This window comes from Pseudophryne corroboree, chromosome 3 (genome assembly GCF_028390025.1).
Source record: "Pseudophryne corroboree isolate aPseCor3 chromosome 3, aPseCor3.hap2, whole genome shotgun sequence".
Classification (NCBI taxonomy): domain Eukaryota; kingdom Metazoa; phylum Chordata; class Amphibia; order Anura; family Myobatrachidae; genus Pseudophryne; species Pseudophryne corroboree.
Window position 1 is genome coordinate 133,255,340 of NC_086446.1, and position 19,947 is coordinate 133,275,286.

Here is a 19,947-nt window from a genome sequence, read left to right on the forward strand (position 1 = left end):
CAATATTAATAAGAAATAATTTTTTATATATGATTTGCTGTTTAGTGGAGAAAAACGAATTGACATCAATGACTGTCGTTTTCTTTTGAAAACAATTATGGCAGCAGTGGGATTTGAACACACGCCTCCGAAGAAACTGGAGCTTTAATCCAGCTTCTTAGACCGCTCAGCCACGCTAACACATGCCTAACTTCACTCCATAGATCATAGTTTATTATTATACATATCATTTTTAAAGTTTGAGAAGACTCTTGAAATTTTAATAAACTGTTTTAAAATCTAGGGCAGATGATAAACTTTTCAATTTACCAATATTTTATTTTAGCAGCTTAGTGGCCTTAGACCGCTCATCCATGGTACCACATGGACACTCTTAGCTCACAGATCTGGGTCATATAGCTCAGATTACAGTAAACACATTTTTTTAAAATCAATACTTAAAAAGAAGTGTCATATCAAAAGTGTTTAAATTATGTACAAAACGTTTTGGAAGGTTAAAAAAAGTACATAAATTAACATAAATTATTAATGAGAAAGGATTTTTTTAATTATTGATTTGCTGTTTAGCAGAGAAAAACACTTTGACATCAATGACTTATTATTTCTTAGGAAAAATAATTATGGCGGCAGTAGGTTTTGTACCAATGCCTCCAAAGAAACTGGAACCTTAATCCAGCACCTTAGATAGTGCTGAATTTTAGCTCATGCATCTGGACAATATCGACCAGATATTGAGGAGAAAGGACTTTACTATTATTGATTTTCTTATTAGTGGAGAAAATCACTTTGCCATCTCTGACTTATGTTATATTAGCAAAATCATAATTGCAGCAGTGGGAATCGATACCATGCCTCAGCAGAGACTGGAGCCTAAGTCCAGCACCTTAGAATGCTTGGCCATGCCACTACATGGACACTTCTGACTGAAAGCTCACTGTTCTGGATCATATAGTTGAGATTATAGGGGGGAAAAAATAGTTTTAAATCAATACTTGATAAAAAATGTCATGTTAAGTGTTTAAAATACAAAAAGTTAAGGAAGTATAAAAAGGTACAAAATTAGCAGACAATATTAAAAAGAAATAATTTTGTATTATTGATTTACTGTTTAGTGGAGAAAAACGACTTTGACATCAATGACTGTCGTTTTCTCTTGAAAAGAATTATGGCAGCAGTGGGATTTGAACCCACACCTCCGAAGAGACCAGAGCCTTAATCCAGCTCCTTAGACCGCTCGGCCATGCTACCACATGTCTAACTTGACTCCGTAGATCATAGTTTATTATTATACATATTATTTTTAAAGTTTGAGAAGACTCTTGAAATTATAATAAACTGTTTTAAAATCTAGGGCAGATGATGAACTTTTCAACTTACCAATATTTTATTTTAGCAGCTTAGTGGCCTTAGACTGCTCGGCCATGGTACCACATGGACACTCTTAACTCACAGCTCTGGGTCATATAGCTCAGATTACAGTAAAAACATTTGTTTTAAATCAATACTTAAAAAGAAGAGTCATACCAAAAGTGTTTAAATTATGTACAAAACGTTTTGGAAAGTTAAAAAAGTACATAAATGAACATAAATTATTAATGAGAAAGGATTTTTTTAATTATTGATTTGCTGTTTAGCAGAGAAAAACACTTTGACATCAATTACTTAATTTTTCTTAGGAAAAATAATTATGGCGGCAGTAGGTTTTGTACCAATGCCTCCAAAGAAACTGGAACCTTAATCCAGCACCTTAGACAGTGCTGAATTTTAGCTCATGCATCAGGACCATATCGACCAGATATTGAGGAGAAAGGACTTTATTATTATTGATTTTCTTATTAGTGGAGAAAATCACTTTGCCATCTCTGACTGATGTTATATTAGCAAAATCATAATTGCAGCAGTGGGAATCGATCCCATGCCTCAGCAGAGACTGGAGCATAAGTCCAGCATCTTAGAATGCTTGGCCATGCCACCACATGGACACTTCTGACTGAAAGCTGACATTTCTGGATCAAATAGTTGAGATTATAGGAAAAAAATTGTTTTAAATCAATACTTGAAAAAAAGTGTCATGTTAAGTGTTTAAAATACAAAAAGTTAAGGAAGTATAAAAAGGTACAAAATTAGCAGACAATATTAATAAGAAATAATTTTGTATTATTGATTTACTGTTTAGTGGAGAAAAACGTCTTTGACGTCAATGACTGTCGTTTTCTCTTGAAAAGAATTATGGCAGCAGTGGGATTTTAACCCACACCTCCAAAGAGACTAGAGCCTTAATCCAGCGCCCTAGACCGCTCAGCCATGCTACCACATGTCTAATTTGACGCCTTAGATCAGGGCTGGCCAAACCAGTCCTCAAGATCTACTAACAGTTCACATTTTCCAGACCACCTAGCGGGTGCACAGGTGTAGTCATTACTAATTAAGATGTGCTGCATTCATTCCTAACTGACAATTCTACAAATCTCCAGGAGGACTGGAAAACATGAACTGTTGGTAGATCTCGAGGACCGGTTTGGCCAGCCCTGCCTTAGATCATAGTTTATTATTATACATATTATTTTTAAAGTTTGAGAAGACTCTTGAAATTATAATAAACTGTTTTAAAATCTAGGGTAGATAATGAACTTTTCAATTTACCAATATTTTATTTTAGCAGCTTAGTGGCCTTAGACCGCTCGGCCATGGTACCACATGGACACTCTTAGCTCACAGATCAGGGTCATATAGCTCAGATTACAGTAAAAACATTTTTTTAAATCAATACTTAAAAAGTAGAGTCATACCAAAATTGTTTAATTTATGTACAAAACGTTTTGGAAGGTTAAAAAAAGTACATAAATTAACATAAATTATTAATGAGAAAGGATTTTTTTAATTATTGATTTGCTGTTTAGCAGAGAAAAACACTTTGACGTCAATGACTTATTTTTTCTTAGGAAAAATAATTATGGCGGCAGTAGGTTTTGTACCAATGCCTCCAAAGAAACTGGAACCTTAATCCAGCACCTTAGACAGTGCTGAATTTTAGCTCATGCATCTGGACCATATCGACCAGATATTGAGGAGAAAGGACTTTATTATTATTGATTTTCTTATTAGTGGAGAAAATCACTTTGCCATCTCTGACTGATGTTATATTAGCAAAATCATAATTGCAGCAGTGGGAATCGATCCCATTCCTCAGCAGAGACTGGAGCCTAAGTCCAGCACCTTAGAATACTTGGCCATGCCACCACATGGACACTTCTTACTGAATGCTCACAGTTCTGGATCATATAGTTGAGATTATAGGGAAAAAAATTGTTTTAAAACAATACTTGAAAAAAAGTGTCATGTTAAGTGTTTAAAATTCAAAAAGTTAAGGAAGTATAAAAAGGTACAAAATTAGCAGGCAATATTAATAAGAAATAATTTTTTATATATGATTTGCTGTTTAGTGGAGAAATACGAATTTGACATCAATGACTGTCGTTTTCTCTTGAAAACATTTATGGCAGCAGTGGGATTTGAACACACGCCTCTGAAGAGACTGGAGTCTTAATCCAGCACCTTAGACCGCTCAGCCACGCTACCACATGCCCAACTTGACTCCGTTGATCATAGTTTATTATTATACATATCATTTTTAAAGTTTGAGAAGACTCTTGAAATTATAAGAAACTGTTTTAAAATCTAGGGCAGATGATGAACTGTTCAATTTACCAATATTTTATTTTAGCAGCTTAGTGGCCTTAGACCATGGTACCATATGGACACTCTTAGCTCACAGATCTGGGTCATATAGCTCAGATTACAGTAAAAACATTTTTTTTAAATCAATATTTAAAAAGAAGAGTCATACCAAAAGTGTTTAAATTATGTACAAAACATTTTGGAAGGTTAAAAAAAGTACATAAATTGACATAAAATATTAATGAGAAAGGATTTTTTTAATTATTGATTTGCTGTTTAGCAGAGAAAAACACTTTGACATCAATGACTTATTTTTTCTTAGGAAAAATAATTATGGCGGCAGTAGGTTTTGTACCAATGCCTCCAAAGAAACTGGAACCTTAATCCAGCACCTTAGACAGTGCTGAATTTTAGCTCACGCATCTGGACCATATCTTCCAGATATTGAGGAGAAAGGACTTTATTATTATTGATTTTCTTATTAGTGGAGAAAATCACTTTGCCATCTCTGACTGATGTTTTATTAGCAAAACCATGATTGCAGCAGTGGGAATCGATCCCATGCCTCAGCAGAGACTGGAGCCTAAGTTCAGCACCTTTGAATGCTTGGCCATGCCACCACATGGACACTTCTGACTGAAAGCTCACTGTTCTGGATCATATAGTTGAGATTATAGGAAAAAAAATTGTTTTAAATCAATACTTGAAAAAAAGTGTCATGTTAAGTGTTTAAAATACAAAAAGTTAAGGAAGTATAAAAAGGTACAAAATTAGCAGACAATATTAATAAGAAATAATTTTGTATTATTGATTTACTGTTTAGTGGAGAAAAACGTCTTTGACGTCAATGACTGTCGTTTTCTCTTGAAAAGAATTATGGCAGCAGTGGGATTTTAACCCACACCTCCAAAGAGACTAGAGCCTTAATCCAGCGCCCTAGACCGCTCAGCCATGCTACCACATGTCTAATTTGACTCCTTAGATCAGGGCTGGCCAAACCAGTCCTCAAGATCTACTAACAGTTCACATTTTCCAGACCACCTAGCGGGTGCACAGGTGTAGTCATTACTAATTAAGATGTGCTGCATTCATTCCTAACTGACAATTCTACAAATCTCCAGGAGGACTGGAAAACATGAACTGTTGGTAGATCTCGAGGACCGGTTTGGCCAGCCCTGCCTTAGATCATAGTTTATTATTATACATATTATTTTTAAAGTTTGAGAAGACTCTTGAAATTATAATAAACTGTTTTAAAATCTAGGGTAGATAATGAACTTTTCAATTTACCAATATTTTATTTTAGCAGCTTAGTGGCCTTAGACCGCTCGGCCATGGTACCACATGGACACTCTTAGCTCACAGATCTGGGTCATATAGCTCAGATTACAGTAAAAACATTTTTTTAAATCAATACTTAAAAAGTAGAGTCATACCAAAATTGTTTAATTTATGTACAAAACGTTTTGGAAGGTTAAAAAAAGTACATAAATTAACATAAATTATTAATGAGAAAGGATTTTTTTAATTATTGATTTGCTGTTTAGCAGAGAAAAACACTTTGACGTCAATGACTTATTTTTTCTTAGGAAAAATAATTATGGCGGCAGTAGGTTTTGTACCAATGCCTCCAAAGAAACTGGAACCTTAATCCAGCACCTTAGACAGTGCTGAATTTTAGCTCATGCATCTGGACCATATCGACCAGATATTGAGGAGAAAGGACTTTCTTATTATTGATTTTCTTATTAGTGGAGAAAATCACTTTGCCATCTCTGACTGATGTTATATTAGCAAAATCATAATTGCAGCAGTGGGAATCGATCCCATTCCTCAGCAGAGACTGGAGCCTAAGTCCAGCACTTTAGAATGCTTGGCCATGCCACCACATGGACACTTCTTACTGAATGCTCACAGTTCTGGATCATATAGTTGAGATTATAGGGAAAAAAATTGTTTTAAAACAATACTTGAAAAAAAGTGTCATGTTAAGTGTTTAAAATTCAAAAAGTTAAGGAAGTATAAAAAGGTACAAAATTAGCAGACAATATTAATAAGAAATAATTTTTTATATATGATTTGCTGTTTAGTGGAGAAAAACGAATTTGACGTCAATGACTGTCGTTTTCTCTTGAAAAGAATTATGGTAGCAGTGGGATTTGAACCCACACCTCCGAAGAGACTAGAGCCTTAATCCAGCGCCTTAGACCGCTCGGCTATGCTACCACATGTCTAACTTGACTCCGTAGATCATAGTTTATTATTATACATATTATTTTTAACGTTTGAGAAGACTCTTGAAATTATAATAAACTGTTTTAAAATCTAGGGCAGATGATGAACTTTTCAACTTACCAATATTTTATTTTAGCAGCTTAGTGGCCTTAGACCGCTCGGCCATGGTACCACATGGACACTCTTAGCTCACAGATCTGGGTCATATAGCTCAGATTACAGTAAAAACATTTTTTTTAAATCAATACTTAAAAAGAAGAGTCATACCAAAAGTGTTTAAATTATGTACAAGACGTTTTGGAAGGTTAAAAAAAGTACATAAATTAACATAAATTATTAATGAGAAAGGATTTTTTTTAATTATTGATTTGCTGTTTAGCAGAGAAAAACACTTTGGCATCAATGACTTAATTTTTCTTAGGAAAAATAATTATGGCGGTAGAAGGTTTTGTACCAATGCCTCCAAAGAAACTGGAACCTTAATGCAGCACCTTAGACAGTGCTGAATTTTAGCTCATGCATCTGGACCATATCGACCAGATATTGAGGAGAAAGGACTTTATTATTATTGATTTTCTTATTAGTGGAGAAAATCACTTTGCCATCTCTGACTGATGTTTTATTAGCAAAACCATGATTGCAGCAGTGGGAATCAATCCCATGCCTCAGCAGAGACTGGAGCCTAAGTCCAGCACCTTAGAATGCTTGGCCATGCCACCACATGGACACGTCTTACTGAAAGCTCACAGTTCTGGATAAAATAGTTGAGATTATAGGGAAAAAATTGTTTTAAAACAATACTTGAAAAAAAGTGTCATGTTAAGTGTTTAAAATACAAAAAGATAAGGAAGTATAAAAAGGTACAAAATTAGCAGACAATATTAATAAGAAATAATTTTTTATATATGATTTGCTGTTTAGTGGAGAAAAACGAATTGACATCAATGACTGTCGTTTTCTTTTGAAAACAATTATGGCAGCAGTGGGATTTGAACACACGCCTCCGAAGAAACTGGAGCTTTAATCCAGCTTCTTAGACCGCTCAGCCACGCTAACACATGCCTAACTTCACTCCATAGATCATAGTTTATTATTATACATATCATTTTTAAAGTTTGAGAAGACTCTTGAAATTTTAATAAACTGTTTTAAAATCTAGGGCAGATGATAAACTTTTCAATTTACCAATATTTTATTTTAGCAGCTTAGTGGCCTTAGACCGCTCATCCATGGTACCACATGGACACTCTTAGCTCACAGATCTGGGTCATATAGCTCAGATTACAGTAAACACATTTTTTTAAAATCAATACTTAAAAAGAAGTGTCATATCAAAAGTGTTTAAATTATGTACAAAACGTTTTGGAAGGTTAAAAAAAGTACATAAATTAACATAAATTATTAATGAGAAAGGATTTTTTTAATTATTGATTTGCTGTTTAGCAGAGAAAAACACTTTGACATCAATGACTTATTATTTCTTAGGAAAAATAATTATGGCGGCAGTAGGTTTTGTACCAATGCCTCCAAAGAAACTGGAACCTTAATCCAGCACCTTAGATAGTGCTGAATTTTAGCTCATGCATCTGGACAATATCGACCAGATATTGAGGAGAAAGGACTTTACTATTATTGATTTTCTTATTTGTGGAGAAAATCACTTTGCCATCTCTGACTTATGTTATATTAGCAAAATCATAATTGCAGCAGTGGGAATCGATACCATGCCTCAGCAGAGACTGGAGCCTAAGTCCAGCACCTTAGAATGCTTGGCCATGCCACTACATGGACACTTCTGACTGAAAGCTCACTGTTCTGGATCATATAGTTGAGATTATAGGGGGGAAAAAATAGTTTTAAATCAATACTTGATAAAAAATGTCATGTTAAGTGTTTAAAATACAAAAAGTTAAGGAAGTATAAAAAGGTACAAAATTAGCAGACAATATTAAAAAGAAATAATTTTGTATTATTGATTTACTGTTTAGTGGAGAAAAACGACTTTGACATCAATGACTGTCGTTTTCTCTTGAAAAGAATTATGGCAGCAGTGGGATTTGAACCCACACCTCCGAAGAGACCAGAGCCTTAATCCAGCTCCTTAGACCGCTCGGCCATGCTACCACATGTCTAACTTGACTCCGTAGATCATAGTTTATTATTATACATATTATTTTTAAAGTTTGAGAAGACTCTTGAAATTATAATAAACTGTTTTAAAATCTAGGGCAGATGATGAACTTTTCAACTTACCAATATTTTATTTTAGCAGCTTAGTGGCCTTAGACTGCTCGGCCATGGTACCACATGGACACTCTTAACTCACAGCTCTGGGTCATACAGCTCAGATTACAGTAAAAACATTTGTTTTAAATCAATACTTAAAAAGAAGAGTCATACCAAAAGTGTTTAAATTATGTACAAAACGTTTTGGAAAGTTAAAAAAGTACATAAATGAACATAAATTATTAATGAGAAAGGATTTTTTTAATTATTGATTTGCTGTTTAGCAGAGAAAAACACTTTGACATCAATTACTTAATTTTTCTTAGGAAAAATAATTATGGCGGCAGTAGGTTTTGTACCAATGCCTCCAAAGAAACTGGAACCTTAATCCAGCACCTTAGACAGTGCTGAATTTTAGCTCATGCATCAGGACCATATCGACCAGATATTGAGGAGAAAGGACTTTATTATTATTGATTTTCTTATTAGTGGAGAAAATCACTTTGCCATCTCTGACTGATGTTATATTAGCAAAATCATAATTGCAGCAGTGGGAATCGATCCCATGCCTCAGCAGAGACTGGAGCATAAGTCCAGCATCTTAGAATGCTTGGCCATGCCACCACATGGACACTTCTGACTGAAAGCTGACATTTCTGGATCAAATAGTTGAGATTATAGGAAAAAAATTGTTTTAAATCAATACTTGAAAAAAAGTGTCATGTTAAGTGTTTAAAATACAAAAAGTTAAGGAAGTATAAAAAGGTACAAAATTAGCAGACAATATTAATAAGAAATAATTTTGTATTATTGATTTACTGTTTAGTGGAGAAAAACGTCTTTGACGTCAATGACTGTCGTTTTCTCTTGAAAAGAATTATGGCAGCAGTGGGATTTTAACCCACACCTCCAAAGAGACTAGAGCCTTAATCCAGCGCCCTAGACCGCTCAGCCATGCTACCACATGTCTAATTTGACGCCTTAGATCAGGGCTGGCCAAACCAGTCCTCAAGATCTACTAACAGTTCACATTTTCCAGACCACCTAGCGGGTGCACAGGTGTAGTCATTACTAATTAAGATGTGCTGCATTCATTCCTAACTGACAATTCTACAAATCTCCAGGAGGACTGGAAAACATGAACTGTTGGTAGATCTCGAGGACCGGTTTGGCCAGCCCTGCCTTAGATCATAGTTTATTATTATACATATTATTTTTAAAGTTTGAGAAGACTCTTGAAATTATAATAAACTGTTTTAAAATCTAGGGTAGATAATGAACTTTTCAATTTACCAATATTTTATTTTAGCAGCTTAGTGGCTTTAGACCGCTCGGCCATGGTACCACATGGACACTCTTAGCTCACAGATCAGGGTCATATAGCTCAGATTACAGTAAAAACATTTTTTTAAATCAATACTTAAAAAGTAGAGTCATACCAAAATTGTTTAATTTATGTACAAAACGTTTTGGAAGGTTAAAAAAAGTACATAAATTAACATAAATTATTAATGAGAAAGGATTTTTTTAATTATTGATTTGCTGTTTAGCAGAGAAAAACACTTTGACGTCAATGACTTATTTTTTCTTAGGAAAAATAATTATGGCGGCAGTAGGTTTTGTACCAATGCCTCCAAAGAAACTGGAACCTTAATCCAGCACCTTAGACAGTGCTGAATTTTAGCTCATGCATCTGGACCATATCGACCAGATATTGAGGAGAAAGGACTTTATTATTATTGATTTTCTTATTAGTGGAGAAAATCACTTTGCCATCTCTGACTGATGTTATATTAGCAAAATCATAATTGCAGCAGTGGGAATCGATCCCATTCCTCAGCAGAGACTGGAGCCTAAGTCCAGCACCTTAGAATACTTGGCCATGCCACCACATGGACACTTCTTACTGAATGCTCACAGTTCTGGATCATATAGTTGAGATTATAGGGAAAAAAATTGTTTTAAAACAATACTTGAAAAAAAGTGTCATGTTAAGTGTTTAAAATTCAAAAAGTTAAGGAAGTATAAAAAGGTACAAAATTAGCAGGCAATATTAATAAGAAATAATTTTTTATATATGATTTGCTGTTTAGTGGAGAAATACGAATTTGACATCAATGACTGTCGTTTTCTCTTGAAAACATTTATGGCAGCAGTGGGATTTGAACACACGCCTCTGAAGAGACTGGAGTCTTAATCCAGCACCTTAGACCGCTCAGCCACGCTACCACATGCCCAACTTGACTCCGTTGATCATAGTTTATTATTATACATATCATTTTTAAAGTTTGAGAAGACTCTTGAAATTATAAGAAACTGTTTTAAAATCTAGGGCAGATGATGAACTGTTCAATTTACCAATATTTTATTTTAGCAGCTTAGTGGCCTTAGACCATGGTACCATATGGACACTCTTAGCTCACAGATCTGGGTCATATAGCTCAGATTACAGTAAAAACATTTTTTTTAAATCAATACTTAAAAAGAAGAGTCATACCAAAAGTGTTTAAATTATGTACAAAACATTTTGGAAGGTTAAAAAAAGTACATAAATTGACATAAAATATTAATGAGAAAGGATTTTTTTAATTATTGATTTGCTGTTTAGCAGAGAAAAACACTTTGACATCAATGACTTATTTTTTCTTAGGAAAAATAATTATGGCGGCAGTAGGTTTTGTACCAATGCCTCCAAAGAAACTGGAACCTTAATCCAGCACCTTAGACAGTGCTGAATTTTAGCTCACGCATCTGGACCATATCTTCCAGATATTGAGGAGAAAGGACTTTATTATTATTGATTTTCTTATTAGTGGAGAAAATCACTTTGCCATCTCTGACTGATGTTTTATTAGCAAAACCATGATTGCAGCAGTGGGAATCGATCCCATGCCTCAGCAGAGACTGGAGCCTAAGTTCAGCACCTTTGAATGCTTGGCCATGCCACCACATGGACACTTCTGACTGAAAGCTCACTGTTCTGGATCATATAGTTGAGATTATAGGAAAAAAAATTGTTTTAAATCAATACTTGAAAAAAAGTGTCATGTTAAGTGTTTAAAATACAAAAAGTTAAGGAAGTATAAAAAGGTACAAAATTAGCAGACAATATTAATAAGAAATAATTTTGTATTATTGATTTACTGTTTAGTGGAGAAAAACGTCTTTGACGTCAATGACTGTCGTTTTCTCTTGAAAAGAATTATGGCAGCAGTGGGATTTTAACCCACACCTCCAAAGAGACTAGAGCCTTAATCCAGCGCCCTAGACCGCTCAGCCATGCTACCACATGTCTAATTTGACTCCTTAGATCAGGGCTGGCCAAACCAGTCCTCAAGATCTACTAACAGTTCACATTTTCCAGACCACCTAGCGGGTGCACAGGTGTAGTCATTACTAATTAAGATGTGCTGCATTCATTCCTAACTGACAATTCTACAAATCTCCAGGAGGACTGGAAAACATGAACTGTTGGTAGATCTCGAGGACCGGTTTGGCCAGCCCTGCCTTAGATCATAGTTTATTATTATACATATTATTTTTAAAGTTTGAGAAGACTCTTGAAATTATAATAAACTGTTTTAAAATCTAGGGTAGATAATGAACTTTTCAATTTACCAATATTTTATTTTAGCAGCTTAGTGGCCTTAGACCGCTCGGCCATGGTACCACATGGACACTCTTAGCTCACAGATCTGGGTCATATAGCTCAGATTACAGTAAAAACATTTTTTTAAATCAATACTTAAAAAGTAGAGTCATACCAAAATTGTTTAATTTATGTACAAAACGTTTTGGAAGGTTAAAAAAAGTACATAAATTAACATAAATTATTAATGAGAAAGGATTTTTTTAATTATTGATTTGCTGTTTAGCAGAGAAAAACACTTTGACGTCAATGACTTATTTTTTCTTAGGAAAAATAATTATGGCGGCAGTAGGTTTTGTACCAATGCCTCCAAAGAAACTGGAACCTTAATCCAGCACCTTAGACAGTGCTGAATTTTAGCTCATGCATCTGGACCATATCGACCAGATATTGAGGAGAAAGGACTTTCTTATTATTGATTTTCTTATTAGTGGAGAAAATCACTTTGCCATCTCTGACTGATGTTATATTAGCAAAATCATAATTGCAGCAGTGGGAATCGATCCCATTCCTCAGCAGAGACTGGAGCCTAAGTCCAGCACTTTAGAATGCTTGGCCATGCCACCACATGGACACTTCTTACTGAATGCTCACAGTTCTGGATCATATAGTTGAGATTATAGGGAAAAAAATTGTTTTAAAACAATACTTGAAAAAAAGTGTCATGTTAAGTGTTTAAAATTCAAAAAGTTAAGGAAGTATAAAAAGGTACAAAATTAGCAGACAATATTAATAAGAAATAATTTTTTTATATATGATTTGCTGTTTAGTGGAGAAAAACGAATTTGACGTCAATGACTGTCGTTTTCTCTTGAAAAGAATTATGGTAGCAGTGGGATTTGAACCCACACCTCCGAAGAGACTAGAGCCTTAATCCAGCGCCTTAGACCGCTCGGCTATGCTACCACATGTCTAACTTGACTCCGTAGATCATAGTTTATAATTATACATATTATTTTTAACGTTTGAGAAGACTCTTGAAATTATAATAAACTGTTTTAAAATCTAGGGCAGATGATGAACTTTTCAACTTACCAATATTTTATTTTAGCAGCTTAGTGGCCTTAGACCGCTCGGCCATGGTACCACATGGACACTCTTAGCTCACAGATCTGGGTCATATAGCTCAGATTACAGTAAAAACATTTTTTTTAAATCAATACTTAAAAAGAAGAGTCATACCAAAAGTGTTTAAATTATGTACAAGACGTTTTGGAAGGTTAAAAAAAGTACATAAATTAACATAAATTATTCATGAGAAAGGATTTTTTTAATTATTGATTTGCTGTTTAGCAGAGAAAAACACTTTGGCATCAATGACTTAATTTTTCTTAGGAAAAATAATTATGGCGGTAGAAGGTTTTGTACCAATGCCTCCAAAGAAACTGGAACCTTAATGCAGCACCTTAGACAGTGCTGAATTTTAGCTCATGCATCTGGACCATATCGACCAGATATTGAGGAGAAAGGACTTTATTATTATTGATTTTCTTATTAGTGGAGAAAATCACTTTGCCATCTCTGACTGATGTTTTATTAGCAAAACCATGATTGCAGCAGTGGGAATCAATCCCATGCCTCAGCAGAGACTGGAGCCTAAGTCCAGCACCTTAGAATGCTTGGCCATGCCACCACATGGACACGTCTTACTGAAAGCTCACAGTTCTGGATAAAATAGTTGAGATTATAGGGAAAAAATTGTTTTAAAACAATACTTGAAAAAAAGTGTCATGTTAAGTGTTTAAAATACAAAAAGATAAGGAAGTATAAAAAGGTACAAAATTAGCAGACAATATTAATAAGAAATAATTTTTTATATATGATTTGCTGTTTAGTGGAGAAAAACGAATTGACATCAATGACTGTCGTTTTCTTTTGAAAACAATTATGGCAGCAGTGGGATTTGAACACACGCCTCCGAAGAAACTGGAGCTTTAATCCAGCTTCTTAGACCGCTCAGCCACGCTAACACATGCCTAACTTCACTCCATAGATCATAGTTTATTATTATACATATCATTTTTAAAGTTTGAGAAGACTCTTGAAATTTTAATAAACTGTTTAAAATCTAGGGCAGATGATAAACTTTTCAATTTACCAATATTTTATTTTAGCAGCTTAGTGGCCTTAGACCGCTCATCCATGGTACCACATGGACACTCTTAGCTCACAGATCTGGGTCATATAGCTCAGATTACAGTAAACACATTTTTTTTAAATCAATACTTAAAAAGAAGTGTCATATCAAAAGTGTTTAAATTATGTACAAAACGTTTTGGAAGGTTAAAAAAAGTACATAAATTAACATAAATTATTAATGAGAAAGGATTTTTTTAATTATTGATTTGCTGTTTAGCAGAGAAAAACACTTTGACATCAATGACTTATTATTTCTTAGGAAAAATAATTATGGCGGCAGTAGGTTTTGTACCAATGCCTCCAAAGAAACTGGAACCTTAATCCAGCACCTTAGATAGTGCTGAATTTTAGCTCATGCATCTGGACAATATCGACCAGATATTGAGGAGAAAGGACTTTACTATTATTGATTTTCTTATTAGTGGAGAAAATCACTTTGCCATCTCTGACTTATGTTATATTAGCAAAATCATAATTGCAGCAGTGGGAATCGATACCATGCCTCAGCAGAGACTGGAGCCTAAGTCCAGCACCTTAGAATGCTTGGCCATGCCACTACATGGACACTTCTGACTGAAAGCTCACTGTTCTGGATCATATAGTTGAGATTATAGGGGGAAAAAAATAGTTTTAAATCAATACTTGATAAAAAATGTCATGTTAAGTGTTTAAAATACAAAAAGTTAAGGAAGTATAAAAAGGTACAAAATTAGCAGACAATATTAAAAAGAAATAATTTTGTATTATTGATTTACTGTTTAGTGGAGAAAAACGACTTTGACATCAATGACTGTCGTTTTCTCTTGAAAAGAATTATGGCAGCAGTGGGATTTGAACCCACACCTCCGAAGAGACCAGAGCCTTAATCCAGCTCCTTAGACCGCTCGGCCATGCTACCACATGTTTAACTTGACTCCGTAGATCATAGTTTATTATTATACATATTATTTTTAAAGTTTGAGTAGACTCTTGAAATTATAATAAACTGTTTTAAAATCTAGGGCAGATGATGAACTTTTCAACTTACCAATTTTTTATTTTAGCAGTTTAGTGGCCTTAGACTGCTCGGCCATGGTACCACATGGACACTCTTAACTCACAGCTCTGGGTCATATAGCTCAGATTACAGTAAAAACATTTGTTTTAAATCAATACTTAAAAAGAAGAGTCATACCAAAAGTGTTTAAATTATGTACAAAACGTTTTGGAAAGTTAAAAAAGTACATAAATGAACATAAATTATTAATGAGAAAGGATTTTTTTAATTATTGATTTGCTGTTTAGCAGAGAAAAACACTTTGACATCAATTACTTAATTTTTCTTAGGAAAAATAATTATGGCGGCAGTAGGTTTTGTACCAATGCCTCCAAAGAAACTGGAACCTTAATCCAGCACCTTAGACAGTGCTGAATTTTAGCTCATGCATCAGGACCATATCGACCAGATATTGAGGAGAAAGGACTTTATTATTATTGATTTTCTTATTAGTGGAGAAAATCACTTTGCCATCTCTGACTGATGTTATATTAGCAAAATCATAATTGCAGCAGTGGGAATCGATCCCATGCCTCAGCAGAGACTGGAGCATAAGTCCAGCATCTTAGAATGCTTGGCCATGCCACCACATGGACACTTCTTACTGAAAGCTGACATTTCTGGATCAAATAGTTGAGATTATAGGAAAAAAATTGTTTTAAATCAATACTTGAAAAAAAGTGTCATGTTAAGTGTTTAAAATACAAAAAGTTAAGGAAGTATAAAAAGGTACAAAATTAGCAGACAATATTAATAAGAAATAATTTTGTATTATTGATTTACTGTTTAGTGGAGAAAAACGTCTTTGACGTCAATGACTGTCGTTTTCTCTTGAAAAGAATTATGGCAGCAGTGGGATTTTAACCCACACCTCCAAAGAGACTAGAGCCTTACTCCAGCGCCCTAGACCGCTCAGCCATGCTACCACATGTCTAATTTGACTCCTTAGATCAGGGCTGGCCAAACCAGTCCTCAAGATCTACTAACAGTTCACATTTTCCAGACCACCTAGCGGGTGCACAGGTGTAGTCATTACTAATTAAGATGTGCTGCATTCATTCCTAACTGACAATTCTACACATCTCCAGGAGGACTGGAAAACATGAACTGTTGGTAGATCTCGAGGACCGGTTTGGCCAGCCCTGCCTTAGATCATAGTTTATTATTATACATATTATTTTTAAAGTTTGAGAAGACTCTTGAAATTATAATAAACTGTTTTAAAATCTAGGGCAGATGATGAACTTTTCAACTTACCAATATTTTATTTTAGCAGCTTAGTGGCCTTAGACCGCTCGGCCATGGTACCACATGGACACTCTTAGCTCACAGATCTGGGTCATATAGCTCAGATTACAGTAAAAACATTTTTTTTAAATCAATACTTAAAAAAGAGTCATACCAAAAGTGTTTAAATTATGTACAAGACGTTTTGGAAGGTTAAAAAAAGTACATAAATTAACATAAATTATTAATGAGAAAGGATTTTTTTAATTATTGATTTGCTGTTTAGCAGAGAAAAACACTTTGGCATCAATGACTTAATTTTTCTTAGGAAAAATAATTATGGCGGTAGAAGGTTTTGTACCAATGCCTCCAAAGAAACTGGAACCTTAATCCAGCACCTTAGACAGTGCTGAATTTTAGCTCATGCATCTGGACCATATCGACCAGATATTGAGGAGAAAGGACTTTATTATTATTGATTTTCTTATTAGTGGAGAAAATCACTTTGCCATCTCTGACTGATGTTTTATTAGCAAAACCATGATTGCAGCAGTGGGAATCAATCCCATGCCTCAGCAGAGACTGGAGCCTAAGTCCAGCACCTTAGAATGCTTGGCCATGCCACCACATGGACACTTCTTACTGAAAGCTCACAGTTCTGGATAAAATAGTTGAGATTATAGGGAAAAAATTGTTTTAAAACAATACTTGAAAAAAAGTGTCATGTTAAGTGTTTAAAATACAAAAAGATAAGGAAGTATAAAAAGGTACAAAATTAGCAGACAATATTAATAAGAAATAATTTTTTATATATGATTTGCTGTTTAGTGGAGAAAAACGAATTGACATCAATGACTGTCGTTTTCTTTTGAAAACAATTATGGCAGCAGTGGGATTTGAACACACGCCTCCGAAGAAACTGGAGCTTTAATCCAGCTTCTTAGACCGCTCAGCCACGCTAACACATGCCTAACTTCACTCCATAGATCATAGTTTATTATTATACATATCATTTTTAAAGTTTGAGAAGACTCTTGAAATTTTAATAAACTGTTTAAAATCTAGGGCAGATGATAAACTTTTCAATTTACCAATATTTTATTTTAGCAGCTTAGTGGCCTTAGACCGCTCGGCCATGGTACCACATGGACACTCTTAGCTCACAGATCTGGGTCATATAGCTCAGATTACAGTAAACACATTTTTTTAAAATCAATACTTAAAAAGAAGTGTCATATCAAAAGTGTTTAAATTATGTACAAAACGTTTTGGAAGGTTAAAAAAAGTACATAAATTAACATATATTATTAATGAGAAAGGATTTTTTTAATTATTGATTTGCTGTTTAGCAGAGAAAAACACTTTGACATCAATGACTTATTATTTCTTAGGAAAAATAATTATGGCGGCAGTAGGTTTTGTACCAATGCCTCCAAAGAAACTGGAACCTTAATCCAGCACCTTAGATAGTGCTGAATTTTAGCTCATGCATCTGGACAATATCGACCAGATATTGAGGAGAAAGGACTTTACTATTATTGATTTTCTTATTAGTGGAGAAAATCACTTTGCCATCTCTGACTTATGTTATATTAGCAAAATCATAATTGCAGCAGTGGGAATCGATACCATGCCTCAGCAGAGACTGGAGCCTAAGTCCAGCACCTTAGAATGCTTGGCCATGCCACCACATGGACACGTCTTACGGAAAGCTCACAGTTCTGGATCAAATAGTTGAGCTTATAGGGAAAACAATTGTTTTAAAACAATACTTGAAAAAAAGTGTCATGTTAAGTGTTTAAAATACAAAAAGTTAAGGAAGTATAAAACGGTACAAAATTAGCAGACAATATTAGTAAGAAAGAATCTTTTATATTTGATTTGCTGTTTAGTGGAGAATAACAAATTTGACATCAATGACAGTCGTTTTCTCTTGAAAAGTATTATGGCATCAGTGGGATTTGAACACATGCCTTCAAAGAGACTGGAGCCTTAACCCAGCGCCTTAGACTGCTCAGCCATGCTACCACATGCCTAACCTGACTCCGTAGATCATAATATAATTTTATACATATTATTTTTAAAGTTTGTGAAGACTCTTGAAATTTTAATAAACTGTTTAAAATCTAGGGCAGATGATAAACTTTTCAACTTACCAATATTTTATTTTAGCAGCTTAGTGGCCTTAGACCGCTCGGCCATGGTACCATATGGACACTCTTAGCTCACAGATCTGGGTCATATAGCTCAGATTACAGTAAACACATTTTTTTTAAATCAATACTTAAAAAGAAGAGTCATACCAAAAGTGTTTAAATTATGTACAAAATGTTTTGGAAGGTTAAAAAAAGTACATAAATTAACATAAATTATAAATGAGAAAGGATTTTTTTAATTATTGATTTGCTGTTTAGCAGAGAAAAACACTTTGACATCAATGACTTATTTTTTTCTTAGGAAAAATAATTATGGCGGCAGTAGGTTTTGTACAAATGCCTCCAAAGAAACTGGAACCTTAATCCAGCACCTTAGACAGTGCTAAATTTTAGCTCATGCATCTGGACCATATCGACCAGATATTGAGGAGAAAGGACTTTATTATTATTGATTTTCTTATTAGTGGAGAAAATCACTTTGCCATCTCTGACTGATGTTATATTAGCAAAATCATAATTGCAACAGTGGGAATCGATCCCATGCCTCAGCAGAGACTGGAGCCTAAGTCCAGCACCTTTGAATGCTTGGCCATGCCACCACATGGACACTTCTTACTGAAAGCTCACAGTTCTGGATAAAATAGTTGAGATTATAGGGGAAAATTTTTTTTAAAACAATACTTGAAAAAAAGTGTCATGTTAAGTGTTTAAAATACAAAAAGTTAAGGAAGTATAAAAAGGTACAAAATTAGCAGACAATATTAATAAGAAATAATTTTTTATATATGATTTGCTGTTTAGTGGAGAAAAACGAATAGACATCAATTACTGTCGTTTTCTCTTGAAAACAATTATGGCAGCAGTGGGATTTGAACACACGCCTCCGAAGAAACTGGAGCCTTAATCTAGCTCCTTAGACCGCTCAGCCACGCTACCACATGCCTAACTTCCTTCCGTAGATCATAGTTTATTATTATACATATCATTTTTAAAGTTTGAGAAGACTCTTGAAATTATAAGAAACTGTTTTAAAATCTAGGGTAGATGATGAACTGTTCAACTTACCAATATTTTATTTTAGCAGCTTAGTGGCCTTAGACCGCTCGACCATGGTACCATATGGACACTCTTAGCTCACAGATCTGGGTCATATAGCTCAGATTACAGTAAACACATTTTTTTAAAATCAATACTTAAAAAGAAGAGTCATACCAAAAGTGTTTAAATTATGTACAAAACTTTTTGGAAGGTTAAAAAAAGTACATAAATGAACATAAATTATTAATGAGAAAGGATTTTTTTAATTATTGATTTGCTGTTTAGCAGAGAAAAATACTTTGACATCAATGACTTATTTTTTCTTAGGAAAAATAATTATGGCGGCAGTAGGTTTTGTACCAATGCCTCCAAAGAAACTGGAACCTTAATCCAGCACCTTAGACAGTGCTGAATTTTAGCTCATGCATCTGGACCATATCGACCAGATATTGAGGAGAAAGGACTTTATTATTATTGATTTTCTTATTAGTGGAGAAAATCACTTTGCCATCTCTGACTGATGTTTTATTAGCAAAATCATAATTGCAGCAGTGGGAATCTAT

At 34.2% G+C, this 19,947-nt stretch overlaps 4 non-coding genes across 4 annotated transcripts; all 4 read right to left on the reverse strand.

The window, feature by feature from the left end:
• Nucleotides 1-3,497: 3,497 nt before the first annotated feature.
• TRNAL-AAG (transfer RNA leucine (anticodon AAG)) lies at nt 3,498-3,579 on the reverse strand. The gene has a single exon. It is a non-coding gene; the product is annotated as a tRNA-Leu (tRNA).
• Nucleotides 3,580-5,822: 2,243 nt separating this feature from the next.
• On the reverse strand, nt 5,823-5,904 carry TRNAL-AAG (transfer RNA leucine (anticodon AAG)). Its single transcript has one exon. It is a non-coding gene; the product is annotated as a tRNA-Leu (tRNA).
• Nucleotides 5,905-10,286: 4,382 nt separating this feature from the next.
• On the reverse strand, nt 10,287-10,368 carry TRNAL-AAG (transfer RNA leucine (anticodon AAG)). Its single transcript has one exon. It is a non-coding gene; the product is annotated as a tRNA-Leu (tRNA).
• A 2,244-nt stretch (nt 10,369-12,612) lies between these two features.
• On the reverse strand, nt 12,613-12,694 carry TRNAL-AAG (transfer RNA leucine (anticodon AAG)). Its single transcript has one exon. It is a non-coding gene; the product is annotated as a tRNA-Leu (tRNA).
• Nucleotides 12,695-19,947: the final 7,253 nt, after the last annotated feature.